Source organism: Petaurus breviceps, unplaced genomic scaffold (assembly GCF_028583685.1).
Source record: "Petaurus breviceps papuanus isolate PSGF00001 unplaced genomic scaffold, PetGlider_PUasm1.0 126, whole genome shotgun sequence".
Lineage (NCBI taxonomy): Eukaryota > Metazoa > Chordata > Mammalia > Diprotodontia > Petauridae > Petaurus > Petaurus breviceps.
The window spans coordinates 81,525,384-81,540,805 of record NW_027185655.1 but is presented as its reverse complement, the minus strand read 5'-3'; the positions used below and the strand labels follow the sequence as shown (position 1 = coordinate 81,540,805).

The 15,422-nt window shown below is 34.6% G+C and overlaps 1 protein-coding gene across 1 annotated transcript in view; it reads left to right on the top strand.

Moving 5' to 3' along the window:
• The window catches only part of FSTL5 (follistatin like 5), a 1,185,743-nt gene that overhangs the window by 403,148 nt on the left and 767,173 nt on the right, over positions 1-15,422 (top strand). The window lies entirely within an intron of this gene.

Below are 15,422 nucleotides of genomic sequence, written 5' to 3'. Positions count from 1 at the left end.
TGTGTGTGTGTGTGTGTGTGTGTGTGTGTGTGTGTGTGTGTGTGTGTGTGTGTAGCTATTAGAGGCAGCTTGCTCAACTTAGCTCTGACAACTAAGTCTGGGTGTTGCAGATATTCAAAGGATCTGAGGTTTAACAGTGAGGTAGCTGAAGGTAGTTGCATGATATGGTCTAGGGTAATCAAATTCCTTCCATCTATGACTATTCTAGGTATGAGTGAGTTAGATGAAACTAAACACGGAAGATGACTCATTTGGAATCAGGGCGTGAATCTTTTTATTCATTAGTTAATCTGTATCAGCTCCTGAGTGAACATGCTTAATCAGGTGGCACAGTGGATAGAACACTGGGCCTGGAGTCAGGAACATTTGAGTTCAAATCTGTCCTCAGACTCTTACCAGTTATGTGACCCCGAGTAATTAACTTAGCCTCTGTTTGTCAATTTCCTCTTCTGTAAAATAGAACCTAACTCCCAGGGGTATTGTGAGGCTCAAATGAGATAATATTTGTAAAGCACTTGGCACAGTTCCTGGCATATAGTAAGCACTATATAAATATCAAGCATTAATATTTTAAATGGAACTGTAATGAAATTTAATAAAATGCATTGCAATTTTGTTTGTGCAAAATTCTAAAATTATTCCCCCCAAAAGGATTTTTACTAAATTGAGTTTCCAGTTTTTGAAAATTCATATTATCATGCCAAGAAATTTTGGCCACATATACTCATCTATCCCTATCACCCTATTAATGGTTCCAACACATTATTGTATTAGATGAATCATAAATATAGGGAAATGTGCTTGATGTGAATTTCTTCAAGGATTAATGATTTTGGAACTATATCTGGAAGATACTAAAAGCACATCATCATAAAAAAGTTTCTAATATTCCACTATTCATACTTATTTTATTAGGAAATAACAGGATAAGACAGAGGACAGAATATGGTAACATCTGTGTTTGTTGGCACCATATACTCAGAGATGGTGCTTAGCATAATATAAGGCATCCAATTTCTATATAATGCTTAGCCATTCATTTTTTTTCGATAAGACAGATTTGCCCCTAGAGTAATTTTCTCTTAAGGGCTGTCTAAACTGCTGCCAGCCATGTTCTCAGTTCTAATGAGTACAATTTCTTCTCCTCCTGACACAGGGTCAGTCTATCATAGAAAACATAATTTACTTACTCCGAGTTGCGATATAAGCTGGAGTAAGAAATTGAATATATAAGCTCCACCAAAATGAATAGAGAATTAAACCTTTTATGAGAAAGTCAATTGAATGGAAACGCTCTTGCCATTTACTGAATAGAGAATAAAACTCTCATAAAAGAAAATGTTTTGTGTGTTTAAATGCATATCACAAACAATAACATTTTGGGAAATATGATTGTTAAAACAATGCATGTGACATCAGAATGAGGCCTAGTCCTGAATTCTCATCTGCTCTGTTTAGTCTAGGAAGGACTCATGTTGCATAGGCTTTAATAGTGTGCTTACTTTTAAAAGTTCTTTTAGCTAAAGTTACTAAAATTCGTTTAAAAACTTGGGTCGAGACCCTTGGCAATACTTTTAATATCTTGGTAAATGTCAATGATTGCTAGAAAATGGGTTTTATTTTGAGAGTATTCCTTCTGGTTGATGCTTGTTTATAACTAAGTAATATTTTCAAAATCAGAGAAAAAATAAAGAATTCACTCTTTTTCTTCCAACATTCTAGTTAGGATTAAAAAACAACATTTTGACCATATCAGACCCAGCTTTAGCTACCACTGTTGGGGACAAAGAAAAATTAATAGGGGCTGCAATTCTGAGTAACAGAAAGCATTGCCATCAAATCTAAACTGCCACATCATTACTCATGACTTTATTCAGCAGCCTGAAGCATGAAGCCTATGTATGACTTCTAGAGGCTTTATTTTGTGAAATCGCATGAAGTCACATGAAATTAATCGAACCTTTATTTTTATGAGAATTTTTGCCACAAGAATACTTCTATATTTGGAGGGATATATAATCCTCTACAATACTGCAATGTGGGGCCCATTCACACTTCTCTTCTGTGACTCTGCGTGTGTGTGTGTGTGTGTGTGTGTGTGATCCTATATATTCTCCAAAAGATTCCCAGGCACCATGCTGGGCTTTACTCTTGAAAGGAGGAGATACTATTAGAGCATAAAGGCTAACGATAGGTTATATCTCACACTTATAATAAATCCATTTTTCTTCTCCTTTTCTACCTTAAACAGGTATTTTTTACCTTATAGGAACTAATTAAACAGCAAGGAACACTTAAGTACCTACTTTGTTCAGAACACTCTGCTGCATGCAAAGGATGAGACCAAGACTAAAGACAAAGTTTAGATTTCTCTTGCTCTCAAACTAGTAGAGGATAAGAAACCAGTAGTCATAGCTAAATCACGTTTTTTTACATGATAATTGCATAAGAAAGTCACCAACCAAAGTGTTATATGCCACCTGAGAGCAAAAGTTTTTACCAATTGAAGTTATTAGACAAGGTTCTTCAGAGGGGATGACATTAAAATTGGAAGAATGGGTAGGAAATAAAGTTTGCTTGACACGACTTGATCCTGATGAATTTGTGCTGATATTCTAAGTTTCCATAAACCATGTTTAGAAGAATTCCAAAGAGAGCATGAGTTTGGATGAATTGTCTAACCTCCTCACACCCATTTTAAATTGGTACATTGTTTATGGGTCTCCAGTTACTCTCCATCTCCATAGTTTTCTGGAGTTTGATGATAATGACTAAGGAAATCTTTTATTGCCCAGTTATGTACTGCATCTGAGCTTGGTGCCTTGAATCCTTTGAATACAGCTATTTTGTCACTTACCTTGGGTTTTAAAAGACCCCATTGTTTTTATTCTGTATGTTACAGTCTGAAGATTATTGCCCTTGGTAGAGAAAAGAGGAGCAAATTAAGAGTTGGGTAATACTACTTTCTCTGTTATCTGCTCTCATAATTCCATTTACCCCCGAAAAACCCATTTCTCTTCCTTCTTTCTTCTTCCTTTTATATTTCATATAGCTAAAACACTTTAACATTCATTGAAATCTTCATCTTATTATCAGCATCAACATGCCAAAAATTCTTGCAGCAATAATTATCTGAAATAATTAGACAACTTTCTATGTAAATAGTTTAATCCTTCTGAAAACAATTTGACATGCGAAAATTAATTTATATTTAGATTATTTTACATCTAGAAGAGATCCCTCTAGTACCCCCATTCCTCTATTTTTATATATAAAGGAAAGTAAGTAAATACCCTGAGAGTATTCTCAGAACTAAGTGGTACAGATATTCCTCCTTTGCAGGATTAGGAAACTGAGTCAATGAAGATTTACTTATCTTGTCTAAAGCCATGCAGAAAGTGACAGAATTGGGATTCCTAGGCTACTACTATTCTAATTCTTGCCAGTTATAATGATGTATGCCAATTGTCCTATAATTTTTAATGATCTTCCCTGTAGCTTGTGTGCCTTTTGCCGACTCATGTTATTGACTCATTGATATTTTACATTTACATTTTATGCTTTTCCTTTAGATATTTTGAACACTACATAGAAACATCTCTTCCCCAAACTGAGTTTTTTTAATCTACATAAATTAAATCTTCACTGTGGTATAGAGGAAGGCATATGCGTAGAGGTCCCACAGATTGACTTTAACATAATTATAGCATATGAGCCTATTTAAATATGGCACTTCAAATGTTAATATATATTATCCCATCTAAAGCTCACAAAACCTTTGTGAAGTAAGGACTAAAATTTAGGTATTGTTGTACCTATTTTTCAGATGTGGAAACTGAGGATTGCAGCAGTTAAGTGAGTTGACTACAATCATACAGTGAGTGTGAGAGGTATAATTCCTACGCAGTTCTCATCTAACCATATTAAGTCAAGCATCCTTTCTAGTACAATAAGTGCTATATCCAACTAATCATCTTGATAGAAAAGATTCAGGTCAAATCTGGAGAAACATTGATTTGGGGAGATAATAGCTGATAATGCTTGAAAGACCTAACCTGATCTGGGAAGTTTTTATTATTTTTAGAGTTGTTTTGACATTTTTAATCTATGATATGTAACCTCCAACATATAACCTGACTCAGAATTTCTCTTTATTGGGGTGGATAGGTGGCACAGTGAATAGAGCCCCGGCCTTGGAGTCATGAGGACACAAGTTCAAATATGGCCTCAGACACTTAACAGAAAAACTAGCCTTGTGAACTTGGACAAGTCACTTAACCCCAATTGCTCTTCAAAAAGCAAAAAAAAAAAAAAAAAGAATTTCTCTTCATAGTACATTTTTTTCATTGTGTTGGGGTTTTATCTCAAAATTCCTTTTCTTTAAAAGGAATATTACTCTTTGGAGTCAATTCCTTAATATCACCTTATCCCCTTCACAGGAGAACTGAAACCAAGTGGATTATTATGTTTTATATGTTTATTTTTATATTTTAATATATTTAATATATTTTAAATTTTTGTTTCATTTATTATAATTTATAAATTATATTTTATAATATATTTAATAATTTCTATTCCATATCTAATTCCATATTCCATATTTAGATATTGTCTTTGAATTTTAAACATTAAGATTATCTTTCATTGTATTGCAAATTTTCCCACTGTAACTTTTTCTGAGCTTCAATGAAATGGGTAGCATTCCAGCGATTATGCTTATTTCAGGGTTGCTACGGATGTCTGGATCTGTCATTAGTAGTATCCATGTAGTTTTGAATGTGACAGAAAAACAACAAGAGACTTTATTAGTCAAAACAATTGCCCTCTTACCTTAAGTTAGACTCTTCAAACATTGTGTGGTTAATTACCTCTTACCAATATGTTTGCCATTTTCTTTCATTTCCTACTTGTCATATTTCCTCACTCTGAATATGATTATTGCCAAGGTTTCTTTAACTTGGTGAAGACTGATAATACAGAAATTCTTTATATGTATCACTTTTCATTGCACTTTTGCTTCTCTATTAATTTCTTTGAAAAGATGTCAGGTGACTGGCTTTTGTTATCAAATTTCATCCAATTAATAAATACTCTTGGCTGAAATAATTGATAATTAGATGTTTCCAGAAAAAAAATAAAATGAACACTATCTCTGTTCTGGACCCGTGTCAGGGAATCATTGATGTGGAGATTCCCTATCCTAATGTATATAATTCTATATAGATTCTGTAATTTAGTTTTATAGTTAACTGGGGGCATTAAGCAGTAAGTGACATGCTCAAGGTCATGGAGCATTTGTCAGAGACAGGACCTAGGGCAACAGATATAGAATTGTAAAGGACCTTAAAATTCATCTATTCTAATCCTCTCATTATATACATGAAACCAGGCTTGAAAAGGTAAAGTGACTTGCTTATAGACACAAGCAGAGGCCACACTTGAACCTGGGTCTTCCTGACCCTCAAGCCATCATTCTATCAACTTTGCATGACTGCCTTTTATTTCTGTGCTCTGTATTAACCTAAAATTTGTCATTTAAAAATTCTTTTGTTCATACCAACAGTTATTTTTAGAGAAATTTTAAAACCTTTTAATGACAGCTTTCTAAAAATAAATAGGATGAGTGCAAACTGTATTTGATGCATATTACCATCAAGAAAACTATGCAAAAGGATTATTATAAAATAAAGCTATAGTAAATAATGTGGTTTGGAGACCAATGCATTTTGATGGGATTGATTCTCTAACTATATATTATATTATGTTGTATTAGAAACCTAAGCAATGTTGCTCTTTTGATCACTGCTTCAAAGTATGTATGACCTCATTGATAAAGATATTCTTTCTAGTGATTAAGATCAAAAAGCATATCAAGAGTATGCTGGTCACTTGTAGATAAATTCTTCTGCTATGACAACCTTTGATACACATTAAATTAAAAGGAAATAGAGGGTTGCCAATTGGCTTGAACTATTGAAGTGACTTCTTGGTATGCCCAACTTCGAATTTCTTTCTGAAAACTCATGTTGCCCTTTCACCTGGTTACAATCTTCATCAGATTGATAAATTAAATTTTTCTAGGTATAAGTAGGAAAGTACATAACTACTCACTACCTATATCAGGGGATTAGACACTTTTGACAACATATCCTTTTTTTTTGTTTTGTTTTTGTTCAACCTCTGTATGATTTCCTAAAAGTCAGAATGGTGTCATGGATAAAGGGAAGTTTTGGAGTCAGAAAGAAAGGGGTTCCAGTCTTGCTTTTATCAAATGTTTTGTGGTCAAGGGTAAATTACTTAATCTCTCAGTGTCCCAGGTAACTCTCTAAGACTCTATATAAAACTCTTCAACTTTTATGATACAGATGAGTTGCCAGTCTACGTTGGTGGAGGGCATACCCATAGCAGAATTTACCCAAGGAACCGCTATGGATATAGTTCTTGACAGTATCAAAGCTTTTATTTTAAAATCTATCTCCAATTTTCTTGGACTTAGCTTGAACATGAGTCTACAGGTTTAAGTATAATTGGTTAGTTAAGTATAATCAAGTTAGGCTACTTTTAGTTTGGGCCATTCCTTCTGCTTGAGGGGAGAGGACCTAACACCCTGTGACAACTGTGGACTGAATATGTCCTCTTTGTCATTTAGATTAGGTTCTCATAGATTGGACCACAATAGGTCCCCACCCAAGCTCCACTTAATGGAAGTATGTTGGGCCCTCCTGGCTTTGAGTGAATGTCAGTGGTAACTTTTTCTCTTTGGAACATCAACCCTGAGGGTTTTCCCCTCCCACTTTGAATTTTTTTTTATCTTTTTCTAATTAAAGGGTTCACCCCTTGACTTACTTCTTAAAAAGGCCTATTCACTGAATGGACATAGTTTAGAAGGGCCAAGGTCTCCTTCTGCATCCTGGGCCATTTCCAGTCATCCTGATGATATCTGTCCACTGGACCCAGATAGCTTTGGAAGAGAAAATCAGGCTGGTGACCTTGCATAGCCCTCCTTCACTCAAATCAAAGTCAACTGCAAGTCATGTCATCATTTTCCTGATGTCATGGTCCTCTTCAAAAATGAAGGACAAACACACAAGGTTAAGGTAGATTCAAGACCATACTGCATACAACTACTTCAAACCATACCTTTCATTTCCACCCTAATACAGGTCTTCACTTCAAAAGTAGTTGCACAAATCATTAGGATTTAGTACATTGCCTAGAGAAGGCAGAGTTTTACCTTAGCCTGACATGAATCTGAGTGTCACTGATTCACTGATTTTTGAGTGTTATATTTTGACTGTGAATTTTTAGAACATAAATAATTTGAAAAGTATGAATATTATTTGCTTTTTTTCCTTTTCCTAGACATTTTTTTTTCTTTCATAGAGTGACAGTGAACAAAGCCACTTGACTTGATATTGCTCGTATATAACCTTGGGTCAAAGTAGAAATCAGATGGTCTATTCAGTTTCTCTTCCTACTCTCATTCTTCTACCTCAAAAGACTTGCATAAGTTTTACATCTAGAGGTTACCTTGTTGTGACAGAGGGAAGGAAGTGATAACATTGTTCTTTGAATAGTAGACAGAGTTGTAACAAGGCTATCTCCCCCCTTCCCACAACTCATTTTGCTCTTGCTATGTCCTGAGAGTTTGAAATTGATAGCCACCTCACACCTCACGTAATTTTACTCAGTATATAATGCAAACACCTTAAATTCAGGGGTTATCTTTTATTTCATTCCTAACCTGAATAGGCTTGAGCATAGGACTTTGCTATGGGAAATGACAGGCTACATTTGTCTGACCTCTTCCCTGTTAAGTCAGTTCAGGTAACCTTGATTAAATCCATAAACTTTCGATAGGGCAACAAGAACAACTGACTGAATTGAGGCACCCCTTTCATGTCAGGCAACTTGGAAATACTAGGAAAATGAAGGAAGATAGTGGGTGTGGGGAGACAGACTGGAAGGATCTTTGCTTTTCAAAATTACTAAGAATGTTCTTTAGTTTTATAGCTGAGTTAGTACAAAGTACTCTACTGCATGTATGATTTCATTAATATGGATATACTCTCCAGTTTGCAGTTCACAACTTAACCATGCCTGCCCAATCTGGGCACTTTTTTTGTTCTTTGTAAATTGCACCCAGAGGGTTCATTAAACCTGTTAGTACCCCACCCCCTCACTTTCTCTTTGTACTGTGAAGGTCCAGGTTAATTGATACAATGTATATAACATTAGTAAAGTCATTCAATATTCTATTTTTCTTCATTATAAAAGGAGTCACAATAGGAATTGGAAGAATATACATGTATATATTAAGCATACACAAATGTATGTATATATATAATATACATATACCAAATGTATGTATATCTTTAATTATATATGTGCATATATATTCCTGTTGATTTCTTGCTCGTATATGTGTGTATTTACATATGTACACACAAAAGTTTATATATATGTATATTTATACTGCATTATAGGAATAAAAATCTTGTAGGAGATTTAGAGGAGGACATCAACAAGAGTTGTGTAGGAAGAGAATGATTGGTTACATTCTCCAACACTGAAGGGAGTACTCATTCTGGTGGTAACAAAATCATGAAAGCATTATATGGAAGGTCATACTGTCCAAAATGTGAATTTCAAGAGAATGCTTTAGAAATATTTTTCAAAGAGTTTTGCATTTCTGTCATGAGAAAGAACAATTTAAAGAATATTTTTATTCATTTTGTATGAAATTTACAAAATTAATATTTTCTTTACTTTCTTCATAACATAGAGCTTTTTTTTTTGTTTTTATATACTGCTAGGAAACTGGCATTCAAATGGTGATATAATTTAGACTAACTCAGAAAAATAGGTGTTATTAGAAATGACAGGTTTTGTTCACATTTTCAATTTTTTTCTCTCTCCAAACATCAGGGGAAAAGGCAGTATCAAACAATTTATTAAGATGTATGAGAATTTTGGTGATTGTAATTTTGTCATAGTGAGATTTGAAGTGAAAACATTGCATCTGTTTGTTTAATTTTATCATGCTCAAAATATATGCATGTTGAGGAAGGTTTTCTATAAAATTTCTTTTTCAGGTAACATTCCTAGAATATTTATCATAGCAGAAATAATTATGTAGATGTTTATTGCATGCATTGGATTTAGTCCTCAGATTTTCTTTGTACAGGAAACTCCTAGATGAGGAAGTTCTCTTTAACAATGAAGAGCAGCACATTTTCTATAATGTGTAGTCTTAGAGAATTGTCTAGGTCACTGAAAGGTTGTATATCTAATGTTTCACGATTCTGTCTCCAAAATCATCTTTCTACTATGCCATTCTACCTCTTTTCCACATGTATATGTGGGTCAAAAAGACCATGTCACAAAAAAGTTAACTTCTCAACTAATAGGAAACAGACAACATGCATGTCAAGAAGCATGATAAAAGTAGAATGTGATGGGGGAAGAGGAGAGATCAAGACTTAGTCCTCTAGGGAAAAAAAAAAATAAAGGACGGAGAGAGAAAAAGAATAAATGGCATTTGCATAGATTTTGAAGGTATGCAACACATTGTTTTCATATGTTATGCTATTTTATTTTCACAGCAACCATTTATGAAAGACATTGTCATTGTAATTCCCATTTGACAGATGAAGAAACTGAAGTACACATAACATAAGCAATGTGCTCAGGGTCATACTACTAGAGATATTTGGGAGCAAGATTTGAACCCAAACGGGAGGCTAGGTGGCACAGGTGAATAGAGCACAGGTTCTGGAGTCAGGAGGACCTGAGTTCAAATCTGGCCTCAGACACTTAACACTTACTAGCTGTGTGACCTTTGGTAAGTCATTTAACCCTAATTGCCTTGCTTTACCCCCTCCAAAAAGCAAAAAAAAAAAGTTTTAAGCCCAGGTATCCCTGGTCATTGCTGTTTGTCACACTGCCAACCTTTTTAGGCTAATTTTTTAGTTCCCAATATCAGGGAAGGCTTGGTGTAGAAATTACCCTTGAAGTGGTCCATGAAAGAAGAGGATTTCATCAAGCAGGAATGTGGAGAGAATATATTCCAGGAATGTTAAGAGGGAAGCATGACCTCCATAAATGCAAAGAGACAGAAGAATTTGAGACAAGATAGGCACTGGTATGGAATAAACCTAGAAAGTTATGTTGGAGTCAGATTTTCAAGGACCTTAAATATCAGATTATAGAGTTTGTATTTTGTTCTACAGATAATAGATAGACAATGAAAATGATGGTAATATAAGATAAGAGGAAGGGAAGAGTGAATTTGAGAAATATAACAGAAATGGAATTTATAAGATTTGGCAAACAGCTGAATATTTACAGGATGAGGGTGAAGGAAAATTCAAAGGCGACTCTAGAGTTTTATTCCTATGTCATATTCGTATGACTGGGAAGATGATGGTGACAACAGATAAAGTCTTTTGGGGAGGAAACACGTTGACTTGAGAAGATGATGAGTTTCTAGATAAATGTCCTTCCCCTGCACACTTTATAAGTCCAAAGAATATAAAATAAATTGTGAGATTAATATGAAATAATTTCAGAGGCACAGAAAACCAAAAGGCTGGAGATATGCCATCTTATAAAATATAATTCTTAATAAATAAAAAAGAATCAATATTGCATATATGCATATAAACCATGAGGGAGAGATATCATTTGACTTATGACATAAAATAATATAATACTGGAATATATTAAGCACATTGATCAGGTATCTATTATTAATAACAAATATTTTTAATGTTTCAACACTGTGATTCCTTGGATGTCATTACTCCATATACCAATACAGATTGGAAGTCCAGGGATTGATTTGCATAGAACAATAATCATCCTGTATCCAACTTAGTGAGAAGTCACAGAAATTAGCTAAGCAGGTTTTTGGGAAAGGGACATAGAATCTATCACCATGTCCATACCCAAAGCCTTTATAGCCTGTTACGAACTTTAGGGTGCCCCTTGAGAGTTGCCTAGGGCACTGTTGGGCTTGTTCTCTCTTGACCTTGCTTTAGGGAACTACAGTTCACCTCTGCCACCCTGAGGGAGGAATAGGACTTGAGAGCAAGACTTTTAATAACTGCTTAGTTTAAAATTGTCTTTCACCATCAATCCATGGAAACCTTTGGGTCCCCATGGCCTCAGGCCAGCCCTTTTATAGCTTTGACATGAAAAGCTTTCAATTCATGTTTTCTTGTTGCCAGCTCCATGTCAAAACTCATCATCTCAACCTGGTTAAAGTATCTCTTGAAACTGCTTTTATGAGTAGATCCTGGCCTTTAGCAGAGTAAACAAAATTCCCTTTCTCCTCCTGCCTTTGTGGTCCTTTGAACTCTACTAGAAGCAGGTTTTTAAGTTCAATGTTAGAACTAATTTGGGAGTTGCTACAGCTTCTGTTGTCTTAATAGATCAGACTCAGTGTGGTTAACGCTCATTTTACCATAAATAGATAATCTTCTTGTTTTACAAATGGTATGGGTTTCTTATATACCCTGAAGTCATCTAGTCAGTATAGTTTTTAAGATGGCACTTTCAGAGTATGGAACACCTGAGTGAGCCTCCCTTAGATTCTCAGTAACTATATGAGACTGAGAAAAACATTTCACTTTTCAGCCCTCAGATATTTGGGAAACAATCTCAGAAGGAACTTAAGTACATATATACCAGATAAAACGCAAGTGATCACATACTGTTGAGGACAATCAACAAAGTGCTATGGATTGATAAGGGGAGACGAAGAGAAAATAATAATTGTACCTGTCTCTCAAGGTGAATGTAAAGATCTAATGAGATAGCATAAGTAAAATATTTTGTAAACTTTAAAGGAGTATGATAAGTATTATTTTTTTATCTGTAAGTATTATTTTCTATCATTTTCTTTATGCAATAGATGAAAGAATCTTGTCAGCTTGACTCTCTGACTTTGCCTTAAGAGCAATGAAAAAAAGCATGGGGTCCTTTTTAACTTTAAACAAAACATTTTGGGCATACTACCTTCAGTCTTTTAAGGATTTACCATTTCATTGGTCTTGGCACTCCTTCCACCAATCTCAGTCAATCTTCCTATTGTAACTTAAAGATTAAAGAATATCTATATCTATATCTATGTATGTATGTATGTATGTATCTATCTATCTATCTATAGAAGCTAGAGGAAACCTCAGGTATCAAGTAGTCTATTCATTTTACAGATGCAGAAACTGAGTCCCATGGATGGGAAGTCACTGGCTCAAGGTCATATAGGCAGTTGGACTCAGAGACAGCCTTCAAATACAAATATCTCTTGAATTTAAGACCATTTCTCTTCCCTCTGCATTATGCTGCTTGATTGACAGCCTTCAATAAAAACAGTTACTTAACAATTATATCTCTTTTCATACTCTTTGAAATTCTGGTCCATTTTGAATTTTGCTTAGCAGGGTCTCAAATAATAGTTATGCAGTTTAGTTCTTAGTTGCTGTCACAATCAAGTATTTTAAGCAGAATTATGAAGAATTTTCTTTATAAAACCTTGATACAGGGGAGGAGCCAAGATGGCAGAGTAAAAGCAGGAACTTGCTTGAGCTCCTGCTCCAGCTACCTCCAATACCTATAAAAAAATGACTCTAAAATTTTTTTTGGAACTAAAGAACCCACAAAGTGACAGAGAGAAACAAATCTACTGAAGGCAGCATGGCAGTTCAACAGGAAGGGTCTGTCACATTGAACTGGGAGCTGAGCACAGTCCTGTGTGAACCACCCCTGCCCACACTTACATGCAGCCCAGACAGTCCAGAACAGGAGAGTGAATCACCAGCAGCTGTGGTGGTTTCCAGACCTCTCAATCCATAAATGCCAAAGAGAAAGTAAAAGGTCAATAGGGAACTTTGACATACCACTACTTTACCATTTTGGCAACAAGAAACAAATGTAACAAGGACACAAGATGGCTGAGAATCTAAGTTGTTCATTTGTTTTTGTGTTTCCTTTTGGGATATATCTTTGTTTATTTTCTCCCTTCCTTCTCTGTCTCTTGTTTGTTTGTTTGTTTTTTATAGTTTTTATTTGTGATTTCTTCCATGTCTTTCAACTTACAGTATTATGCCTACAGTAATGTATGGCATCAACTTTTCTACAATTTATGGTCTTACAGAATTATCCATGGAACTTAGAGATGAAATGACTGACACTGACTGACTGACACTCAGAGACAAGATTTTAACCCAGGTTTTTCTGAATCAAAGACTGTCTTTCTACTCAGTAGCTAGTATTGTCTGTAGTAGAAAATTAACAAATATATGTTGAATGAATACTTCTTTAGGACACCCCTCTTTGTTTCTATCAGATTATCAAAGAACGCAAAAGAGGAAAATGACAAATATTGGAAGTTCTATGGGAAAATAGCTGTGAATTGTTCTAGTCTTTTTAGAATTCTATTTAGAGCTATGCCCCTATAGTTACCATAATAACCATGCCCTTTGATCCAGTTATACCACTAGCAGGCCTATATTTCCAAAGAAATTTTTAAAAAAGAAGAGAATAATTCATATTTATATCAGTTCTCTTTATGGCAGTCACAAATTGGAAACTAATGACCTATCTTCCTATTGGTGTATGGCTAAAAAAAAATGGTATATGAATGTAATGGAATATTTTTGTTCCATAAGAAATGATGAAATGGACAATTTCAGAGGAAACTAAGAAGACTTTTCTTAACTGATGTAGAACAAAGAAGAAATAGAATAATTTTCAAGTGATTATATCATTGTAAACAAAAATAATTTAGAAAGACTTTAGAATTTTAATCAAAGCAATAATAAACCATGCATCCTAAAGAATAAGGATGAAACAAAAACCACACAATCACATCAAATAGGCTTTATTTGTGATTCATAGTGTCTTATTTCAAATGGTTTAGTGACATTAAGAAGACAACAAGTGTTATGACCACTGTAGGATTTTTTCTCTTGTTATTGAGAATCAAGACACTTTAAATCCTTACTAAGTGTAAATGTGCATCTCCCCAGTTATTTGAACTGTATAGAAAGATTTTGATTTGTTTAGAAATCAGTATGTCCCAGGAGTCTGACTTAGATGTTCTACAGTAGTCCTCACTGCCTTTGTCGTTGTCATCATCATCATCATCATCATCATCATCATCATCAATAATATGTTTATAAATACAAAGGACACAGCATGAGGCATTATATTTTATAAGACTATATTCTGAATAGGAAAGTTTATACTGTTTAAATGGTATGTAATGGAAAACTATAATAATTTACTATCTTCATTTGGAAATGGAGGAATTGACTCATTCTAAGTAGTATATGGGGTCAGTTAAAAGCACCAAGCCTGGATTTAGGAAGATCTTCCTGAGTTCTAGTCTGACCTCAGACACTTTTCAACTGTGTGACCCTGGACAAGTCACCTAACCCTATTTGCCTCAGTTTCTACATCTGTAAAATGAGCAAGAAGAAATGGTAAACCACTCCAAAACCTCTGCCAAGAAGACTCTAAATTGGGTCACAAAGAATAAGACATGGCACAGTTAGGTGGCACAGTGAATAAAGCCCTGGCCCTGGAGTCAGTAGGACCTGAGTTCAAATCTGAACTCAGACACTTGACACATTTACTAGCCGTGTGACCTCGGGCAAGTCACTTAACCCCAAGTGCCCTGCCCTCCCCCCTCCAAAAAGCAAAAAGCAAAAAAAAACAAAAAACAAAAAAAAAAAACAAAGAAAAAGAATAAGACACAACAGAAAAATAACAGAAAAAGTAGTATCAGTAGTTCTCTTTTGTGCTACTCTTTCCACACTTTCATGTCTAGCGATCAAAAAGATGTGTTTGAAGCAATATAGGGTGGTGGAAAAACTTGGAGTTAGGAAGATCTGAGATCAAATCCCTCTTCAGATATTTGCAAATGATACAACCATATGTAAATCACTCAAACTTTTTCAGCTTCAGTTTCCTTATCTGTAAAATGATGGTATAATAGCACTAGTTCACAAGTTGTTCTGAGGATCAAATATGATACTACATGAAATAATACTTAGCAAACCTTAAAGCACTATACGAACTTTATTAATACTAACCCATTTGAGAGATGAAGAGCTAGTATTACAATTGCAATCTGGTACCATGAAACAGGAATCTTGTTTATGCAAAAAATGGCTAGTAAGCATTCTGAACCTACATTCCTGGTGTCACCATACTGTAGTCTTTCTAATCAAAGACTTTGAAAATGTTGAACACAATATCTACTGAAAACCATATGTACATTTAAGACAGATGCAATCACAGAATCTTTGCCAGATCCCTCTTGAGAATATAGTTAGTGTGATCAATGAAGGAAAAAACAGTATATGAAAAGTAATTATTTTTAGTTATTTAACTTGATTATTGTGTCATTTAGA